The following is a 9,924-nucleotide window of genomic DNA, read 5'->3' as shown; positions in this document are numbered from 1 at the left end:
TAAATAAACATTAAAAAAAATTTTTTTAAGTGTATAATCCAGGGCTTTTGAGGATAGTCACAGAGCTGTGCAACTTCAGAGCTTTCAAACACCACAAAAAAGAAACCTCACATCCTTTGGCTGTCCTTACCTCCACCCATCCCCTTGCAACCATTAATCTATTTTTTGTCTCTATAGATTTGCCAACACCCTCTTGATTTATATCCTAAATTCACATTTATATATTAAATTTGCTTTTCATTGGAACTCACCTGAATGCATCTAATGATCAGGTATCAAAGCAACCGTCACTTAACTGTTTCCTCTGGGCCAAAACCAGGGACCAAAGTTGCATTTCTTATTATGAGTGGTTTTAGACCTTTCAGTAATGCTGCTTGGCATGTAGGTTGAGGAGTATAGAAACTAAGCCCACTTTGATTTCCCATGGTACTCTCATTCCTGGCTGGAGACAGAGCTTTGTAAACTTCTAGTTTCTTCTATTCCTGATCTGGGGTCTCTTTTTCTTTTTCTTTTTCTTTCTTTTTCTTTTTTTCTTTTTCTTTTTCTTTTCTTTTTCTTTTTCTTTTTTTTCTTTTCTTTTTCTTTTTTCTTTTTCTTTTCTTTTTCTTTTCTTTTCTTTTTCTTTTTCTTTCTTTTTCTTTTTCTTTTCTTTTTCTTTTTCTTTCTTTTTCTTTTCTTTTTCTTTTTCTTTTCTTTTTCTTTTTCTTTCTTTTTCTTTTTCTTTTCTTTTTCTTTCTTTTTCTTTTCTTTTTCTCTTTCTTTTCTTTTTCTTTCTTTCTTTCTCTCTTTTTCTCTTTCTTTCTTTCTTTCTTCTTTTTTTTTTTGGAGAGGAGCAGAGATATGACTGCAACCTTCACCCTTAACCTGACACTCATTTCCATGCTGTGAGTTGCGCAGCCTTATCTTTTATCAGGAATCACTGTATTGGACTGAAATGGTTTGTATACGATAGATCTAGTGCCCAAACTCACCAGGTCAACTCAAATCAGAAATATTCTCTATATTCATGTTTTTGAAATGATTGTGTCAACTTGATCTTAGGTATCAGAAATAGAATTTTATAACCAAGGAAATAGGGTCATTTTTAAAAAAGTAGTTCCCTGTTTCCTAAAGTGCAGATTTTTCATATATATGAATTCATTGCCCTAATATTTATTACTCATCCCCTACGTGAAGAATGCTGAGTAAGTACTCAGTTGTACAAAGAAGAGTAATCCTGAATGAAACAGACTTACAATTTGAAACAAACTTACAAAAGACCTCTAGTTGACTGGAATGACAACCCACATAAGTCTTTCTAGGAAACACAACATACATGAAGTTGAACCATATGAAGTCACCAATATTCTGTCATTTTTGACATATGAAAATGGCAATTTCAAATGGCTCAATCTAATAGAAAAATGAAAACTTTGCACTACATAGTGAAAACCAATGCTTACCATTTACCCACATTGGGCTTAAACTATTTTATAGGCATTATCTCATTTAGTCTTACAACAACGCCATGAGGTAGGGAGTATTTTGATCTCCATTTTATTTATTTATCTATTTTTTTAATTTTATTTTTTTAAAGTAATCTCTACATCCAACATGGGGCTCAAACTCACAACCCTGAGATCAAGAGTCACATGTTCCACCAGCTGAGCCAGCCAGGTGCTTCTTGATCTCCATTTTACAGATGACTAAACAGAGTCTCAGAAAGATTCAGTAATCAGTTCAAGTTCATAGGGCCAATAAGCAATCTTATTGCATGATACACAAAAAGCTCTATGTGACACAAAAAGACTATGCTCTTAAGTACCGTACTAAAGAAAACATTCAAGGAGTTGGAGAGAAGCGAAGGCTAAGTAATAGAGTAGTTCTTATCCAAGTGTCTGGTGTGTAATGTGTGTTTAATACAATTAGAGGCCAGAGTAAGGCATGACTAATGCTAATAAAAAACGCCCAAATATGAAAACTCTTCCTTAACTTTCTTTCTTTTATATTCCAAAAGGTACTGAACATTGTCCCCTCACACGGTAACATCTCTCACTGAGCACCACCTCCATTTGATTTTTTTCCCCAAAGTTTGTGAAAAATGGAGGCTTCACTCAATTCCCCTTTAGTGAGCAATCTCTGATCGCTACCAAGAATCTTCAACCTGTTGGGCAAGAGTTTCCACAGGAAGCTTTTCTCTTTCCAATGGGCCTCAGACAGTCCTGGGATCCAACCATAAACTAGTTAAGAGATGAGATATATGCTCATGAAAATTGAGGAGCAGTTTGAAACATCAGAAGAGATATGTGACTGTGAAGGGGTCCCATCTTGACTAATACATCCTGGCTGGAATTCTACTGCATCTATGATTCAGGCAGTCTTTGGGCAGAGGCGATCTGCTTGGTAGGATACCTCTGCGTTTATTAACAACAGTCAACAACTGATAAAACACCAATGTGTGAGCCACTTGACTCCACCTTGTGATGAACCCACTTTCCCAAAGTTCTGGCATTCTAATCCACCACTCTATAAGCTTTGCTCGCGAGATGCATGCTGGCAACTGCTTCTGCAGCTATTTCAGAATCCTGACATCTATCAATGCTTTTTGGGCAATGGAATGATACAAGTCGTTCTCATAAGTCATTAGTACCAAAGGGCAACGCTAAGTTCTTTCAAAGCATTCTGGGAAGAGCATCGCGAAGATGTCCATAAATGCTATCAGGCACTGCCTGCTATGTGAGCGTACCATTCAGGGAGAGGAGAGATACAGAGGAGTGTGACAGGGGGTTGAGCATGTGCAGGATAACTAAAATTAGTTTCCAATCTGAGATCCTCATTTCTGTTTCTCCGGGATGACTGTCATTATCCACATTTTTCCCCATACATGGTCCATTCTGAAAGAATCCCTATTCAGAGACCTAGGTGTTAACTGCTCTGAAGAAGCAACTGAAATCCTGAGATCTTACAAAGTCTACACTTAGTGCCTCAGTTACTTTTTTGTGACTAATAAAGTACTGCTCAGACAGTGTAACAACCTCAGGCGGATCCGTACTGAGGTCTATCTGTTTATATTAAAAAAAAAAAGAGGCAAAGAAATTTAACCCAAATTGTGTAATTATTCCTGGAAGTATGCTTCCCAATTGCAACCATTGAATGTTACAAGAGCGGGGGCGGGGGGGGGGGGGGAGGGAGAAGACTTTTAAAGATCAGCTTAAAAAATAATAAAATAAGTAGTTACCTTAGGTAAGTCATAAACATATACCCACAGGACAGCTGAAAAATCTAACAGCGAGTGTTAACCAAATTCATGTTTGGGATCAGTTTTCTAGTGGAAGGCTGATGTTGCAGATGTCTCAAATGACACAGGGAAGTCTAGAGGCTATGCTAAATGCCCCCAAAAATGGCTCAAGTCATGATACTGATGTTGAAGATTCACATGCAGAGTTTGAACGCATTTTTAAAATGGAAACAATTCTAAGCTCACATTTTATTTTATGTAGCATTTTTTAAACATTTTTTTAATGTTTATTTTTGAAAGAGACAGAGTGTGAACGAGGTAGGGGTAGAGAGAGAGGGAGACACAGAATCAGAAGCGGGCTCCAGGCTCGGAGCTGTCAGCACAGAGCCAAACGCGGGGCTCGAACCTAAAAACTGCGAGATCATGACTTGAGCCGAAGTGGGACGCTTAACTGACTGAGCCAACCAGGTGCCCCATAACATTTTAAATGTATGTGCATTGGGGCGCCTGGGTGGCTCAGTCGGTTGAGCATCCGACTTCAGCTCAGGTCACGATCTCACGGTTCGTGAGGTCGAGCCCCGCGTCAGGCTCTGGGCTGATGGCTCAGAGCCTGGAGCTTGCCTCCGATTCTGTGTCTCCCTCTCTCTCTGCCCCTCCCCCATTCATGCTCTGTCTCAAAAATAAATAAACATTAAAAAAAATTTTTTTAAAAGTATGTGCATTAAAATTATTAAATGAAATTACAAGTAAGCATTTGACCCTTTCATCTATATTCTTTTTTTTTTAATGTTCATTTATTTTTGAGAACGAGAGAGTGAGTGCACATGAGAGGGGGAGAGGCAGAGAGAGAAACACACAGAATCTGAAGCAGGGTCCACACTCAGAGCTGTCAGCACAGAGCCCGATCCGGGGCTCAAACTCACGATGCGTGAGATCATGACCTGAGCTGAAGTCGGATGCTCAACCGACTGAGCCACCCAGACATACCAATGTTTCATCTATATTCTTTTTTGTTGGGTTTTTTGGGTTTTTTTTTTAATTTTTAAAATATAATTTATTGTCAAATTGGCTAACATACAGTGTGTAAAGTGTGCTCTTGTTTCTTGGGGTAGATTCTCGTGGTTCATCGCTTGCATACAACACCCAGTACTCATCCCAACAAGTGTCCACCTCAATCAATGTCCATCACCCATTTTCCCCTCTTCCCCCACCTCCACATCCACCCTCAGTTTGGTCTCTGTATTTAAGAGTCTCTTATGGTTTGCCTCCCTCCCTCTCTGTAACTATTTGTTTCCCCTTACTTTCCCCCATGGTCTTCTGTTAAGTTTCTCAAGATCCACATCTGAGTGAAAACATATGATATTTGTCCTTCTCTGACTGACTTATTTCACTCAGAATAATACCTTCCAGTTCCATCCACGTTGCTGCAAATGGCATGATTTCATTCTTTCTCGTTACCAAGTAGCATTCCATTGTGTATATAAACCACATCTCCTTTATCTATTCATCAGTTGATGGACATTTAGGCTCTTTCCGTAATTTGGTTATTGTTGAAAGTGCTGCTATAAACCTTGGGGTCCATGTGCCCCTACGAATCAGCACTCCTGTTTCTTTGAATAAATTCTTAGTAGTGCAATTTCTGGGTTGTAGGGTAGTTCTATTTTTAATTTTTTGAGAAACATCCACACTGTTTTCCAGAGTGGCTGCACTAGTTTGCATTCCCACCAACAGTGCAAGAGGGTTCTTGTTTCTCCACATCCTTGCCAGCATCTGTAGTTTCCTGAGTTGCTCATTTTAACCACTCTGACTGGTGTGAGGTGGTATCTCAGTGTGGTTTTGATTTGTATTTCCCTGATGATGAGTGATGTTGGGCATCTTTTCACGTGTCGTTTAGCCATCTGGATGTCTTCTTTGGAAAAGAGTCTATTCACGTCTTCTGCCCATTTCTTCACTGGATTATTTGTTTTTCGGGTGTTGAGTTTGGTAAGTTCTTTATAGATTTTGAATACTAATCCTTTTTCCAATATGTCATTTGCAAATATCTTTTCCCATTCCATTGGTTGCCTTTTAGTTTTGTCGATTGTTTCCTTTGCAGTGCAAAAGCTTTTTATCTTCATGAGGTCCCAATAGTTCATTTTTGCTTTTAATTCTCTTGCCTTTGGAGATGTGTTGAGCAAGAAATTGCTGCAGCTGAGGTCAAAGAGGTTGTTGCCTGCTTTCTCCTCTAGGGTTTTGATGGTTTCCTGTCTCAAATTTGGGTCTTTCATCCATTTTGAGTTTATTTTTTGTGTATGGTGTAAGAAAGTGGTCTAGTTTCATCCTTCTGTATGTTGCTGTCCAGTTCTCCCAGCACCATTTGTTAGAGACTGTCTTTTTTCCACTGGATATTCTTTCCTGCTTTGTCAAAGATTAGTTGGCCATACTGTTGTGGGTCCAATTCTGGAGTCTCTATTCTATTCCGCTGGTCTATGTGTCTATGTTTGTGCCAATACCATGCTGTCTTGATGATTACAGCTTTGTAGTAGAGGCTGAAGTCTGGGATTGTGATGCTTCCGCTTTGGTTTTCTTCTTCAATATTACTTGGGCTATTTGGGGTCTTTTGTAGTTCCATACAAATTTTAGGATTTCTTGTTCTAGCTTCGAGAAGAATTCCAGTGCCATTTTGATTGGGATTGCATTGAATGTGTAGATTGCTTTAGGTGGTATTGACATTTTAACAATATTTATTCTCCCAATCCATGAGCATGGAGTGTTTTTCCATTTCTTTGTATCTTCTTCAATTTCCTTCATAAGTTTTCTATAGTTTTCAGCATACAGATCTTTTACATCTTTGGTTAGGTTTATTCCTAGGAATTTTATGGTTCTTGTTACAATCATCTATATTCTTAAAAGATATGTATTCAAGATGCCTCCCCCCCAGTGTATTTCTGTTTTTAAACTTTTATTGAAAAAACAGGGAGAATTACCTTATATTTGGGCTTATATGAAACATAGTATGTGAGATATATCTGTAAATTAATATGAGAAAAGTCAGGTGTCACATATATGAGGGAGATGGGAGGTCATTGTGCCTAGTTTTGCCTGAATTATTGATTTCAAGTGTTAAAATACAGTCAGCAAACATTCTGGAGAATATTGAAACGTGTATCAAGTATCTGAAATTATTAAAACCATTAACCAGCCTACTAAATTTATTATTCTTATGCTGTCCAGCACATTTTATTTTTACTTAAAAAAAAAATCCCTGCCTAGCTCCACATTCACTTAGCTTAGATCTAGTTTAACTGTTAACCCTCAGTCCTGACTTTTATGATCACTATAAGAGGTCTTTGACAAGGGGTTTATTGGGAAAGAGTCATTTCTTCTTTTGCCATCTTGGTTTCCCTATGTACATAAAGAGGATAATTTTGTCTGGCCTGCTTATTCCATAGGATTACTGTAAGGGTCCAATGACATGGAAGTGAACAGAGAGTATTGTACTAGGCAAGCTTTCTTCCTTAATGTATACATTAAAAAAAATTAACAACCTGAAACACTCAGAGCATATATTTAGGAATGGAGGGAGGGAAGATAGAAGGAAAGAGATAAGAGAAGGAAAAAGGAAGGAGAAAAGGCAGGAAAGAGGGAAGGAGAGGAGGGAGAGAGGCTATAACAAATAAATTACTCCTAAGCCGATACGGTAAAGGTTGTGGATTTCTTATACCCTCACTCCTTCACTTCCCCTCTGTCGGCTCTGATCATATCATTCTCACCCACACAGCTAGGGAGGACAGTGTGGTAGATGCTTTATACTTCTCCTGGGTTTGCAGACTGAGCTTTTCATTAACTTTTTTCCTTTTGCAGACACAAAATGGAGACTTGGTTGGAGTTCAGGGTTTTACCTTCTCTTGTATGGAATATCCTAATGGCTACATTAGCCAGTATGAGTGCAGTAGGCTGTTCCAATGAATGAAACCATCTCATTAAATGAGAGTCAGCTGTGTATTCATTTAATGATTTAAAAAATTTTTTCTGAGGACTTTTAAAAAGGGTTTGGTTCATAACTTAGGACATGATAGAAGATAGAGAAGATAGTAAATTTTAAAATAAGATTATACCTAAAAGGGAGAATAAGTAGTTTCAAAGCATGGAGCTGAATAGATCTCTAATTTCATAATGACCATGATTAATTAGGACCAAGCCTTATCATTTCCAACACCATTTCCCCTTATTTGCTGATGATGAAAGTAAGGCTTTGAGGGGTTAAGAAAGTTGCTCAATCAGAACGAGGATCAAGGCTTCCTGGCCACAGGGTTACACTCCAAAGGGCAGGAAGTCCTGAGCTAAATTGTGTCGGACCCTGGGCAATACATTTCACACTGGGGTTTCAAGCCACGAAGGTGAAAATAAAATCTTTACAGTTTCAGAAGAATTTCCTAGGAATCAAAAAAGTAGAAATTTATCTACGGATTCAGTTAACAGCTGACGTGGGAGTGCCACCACGTGCTGGCCTCACCAAGACTGAGATGTGGCAAAGAACATCGGGATGCCATGTGCTTGTTGAGAACCCCACAGAAGGAGTGAGGCCCTGCAGAAGTTTCCTTCTGCGGAGCTCAGAAAGCGGTGTGCCGCATGCGTGCAGGGCCGAGGGGTCTGTGGCCTTGTCTGGGAGCAATGGGAGATTGGTGGAGGGTGGCCGGGAGGAGCACGTGGAAACAGGCTGAGAAATGGCAACGATACGGACAAAAAGAAAAAAAAAATGAAGATCGTGTTAAAGCATTTTGCCAGTTCTTACCTGAGATGTTCATTAGTTTAATAAAACACTTGAGCGAGTGACACTGGAACCTGGCGTTTTCATCCACAATAATCCAGCACTGAAGACGAACTTTTTATTGGGAAGTTAACCTCTCGTTGGCTCCATACCAAGTAACGAACAGCAAGTAGTAAAGGAAATAAAGTGGGAGCCCGTCTTTATCTGCTCCCTGGAGAAGACCTTCCCTCCAGGCCTCTGGCCCCTGCCCTCCTCCTGCCCAGCTGCCCTCCCGCCTCCTCTCCTCACTGTTGATCTCTGGCTGCTTCCACTGAGGGCTGCCTCCTGCGGCCAGCTGACTGCTTCTGGTGCTACAGCCCATTAGTCTACTTTCTTCACCTGTCTGCTCAGCTCAGGTACTCTCTCAGAGGAGCCCGCAATATTTGCTATCATCCCTGTGGTTCCGCGGGCCCAGTTTACTCCTGAAGTTTACGGTATTACTGAAATTCAAAGCAGGGCTGGCTTTGGTAAATATAGAATTGGCTCCGGTCCTACTTGTATGGACTGGTTAAGATTCTATAGGGGTTGCTTAAAATTTATGTTACATTTTACTGTATTTTATGGATGGAAATAGGTTTTAGTGGTGTTCATGAAGGTTGGGATTTATATATGTGTTGAACTGTATTGCTCACTAAGCTGAGATCTTGGAACCTACAATGTATCCTACGTATATGACGTGGCATCACTGTGCAAACTCTACATCTCATTTCTGTCTTGAACTTCAGTTTCAGCTACCTCCTTGACATGCCAGCCTTGCTGTGCCGTTTTCAGTTCAAGTGTGCTAAGCTAAAAATTGCCCTCCACACAACCTCTCAGACCACTGTTTTTCTAATTTTCATTTATTTATTTATTTATATTTATTTTTTGAGAGAGAGACAGAGAGACAGAGAGCAAACAAGCTGGGGACAGGGGCAAAGGGAGAGAGAGAATCTTAAGCAAGCTCCACAGTGTGGAGCCCAATGCGGGGCTGTGAGATCATGACCTGAGCTGAAATCAAGAGTTGAATGCTCATGGGACACCTGGGTGGCTCAGTGATTAGGCATCTGACTTGGGCTCAGATCACGATCTCCTGGTTTGTTGGTTTGAGCATCGTGTTGGGCTCTGTGCTGCTTCGGATTCTGTGTGTGTGTCTCTCTCTCTCTCTCTGTTCCTCCCCAGCTCACACTCTGCCTCTCCCTCTCTCTCTCAAAAATAAATAAAGATTTAAAAAATTTTTTAAAAACAGAGTTGGACACTCAACTGACTGATTCACCCAGGTGCTCCCCAATTTTTATCTTCTAAGTGAAAAGCAAGTAAGGAGTCATCTTTCCACAGGTCCCCAAAAGGCTTCTCACTTGCCCGTCAGTGGCTTGGGCTCTGGAGGCAAACTATCCACTGGGTTAAAGTCCCAGTTCCACCACTTGGTACATGTTCCACAGTAGGTATGTTATTTCACCTCTTTGAGCCTCAGTTTCCTCCAGTGGCGAAATGGTGTCTATCTTTCGGCATTGTGAGGATGAAAGAGAATCACTCGTGTAAAGAAATGAGACATTACCAGACATACAGGGGACTCAACATTTGTTGCTATTATGGTTATTATTACGATCACCATCATCATCCCTCCTCCATCCTTACACTCGTTTTACTCACCCTATGGTGTTGCCTCTTACTTCCCAGAGGAAATGGAGGGTATTAGGTATGAAATTCCCTAACTTCCACCACCTCCAATGTGACTCTGGCTCCACCCATCTTTTCCTCTCTCCCTCCATCACAGCCAATGTTCCCCTTTCTATGATGTCTCCTCCTCCTCCTGGCTGTGCTATCTTTGCTACCCGCCTCCTTCCATCAAGTTGCCCCCTCCTGGGGGATGCGGTGTTGAAGGGAATGACTGGGCTTTGCAGTTGAAGAGAGCTGGTGTCAATCTTAGATCTGCCTCTCC

Source organism: Leopardus geoffroyi, chromosome A3 (genome assembly GCF_018350155.1).
Source record: "Leopardus geoffroyi isolate Oge1 chromosome A3, O.geoffroyi_Oge1_pat1.0, whole genome shotgun sequence".
NCBI lineage: Eukaryota > Metazoa > Chordata > Mammalia > Carnivora > Felidae > Leopardus > Leopardus geoffroyi.
The sequence above is the reverse complement of the archived record's forward strand: the minus strand, read 5'-3'. Positions refer to the sequence as shown.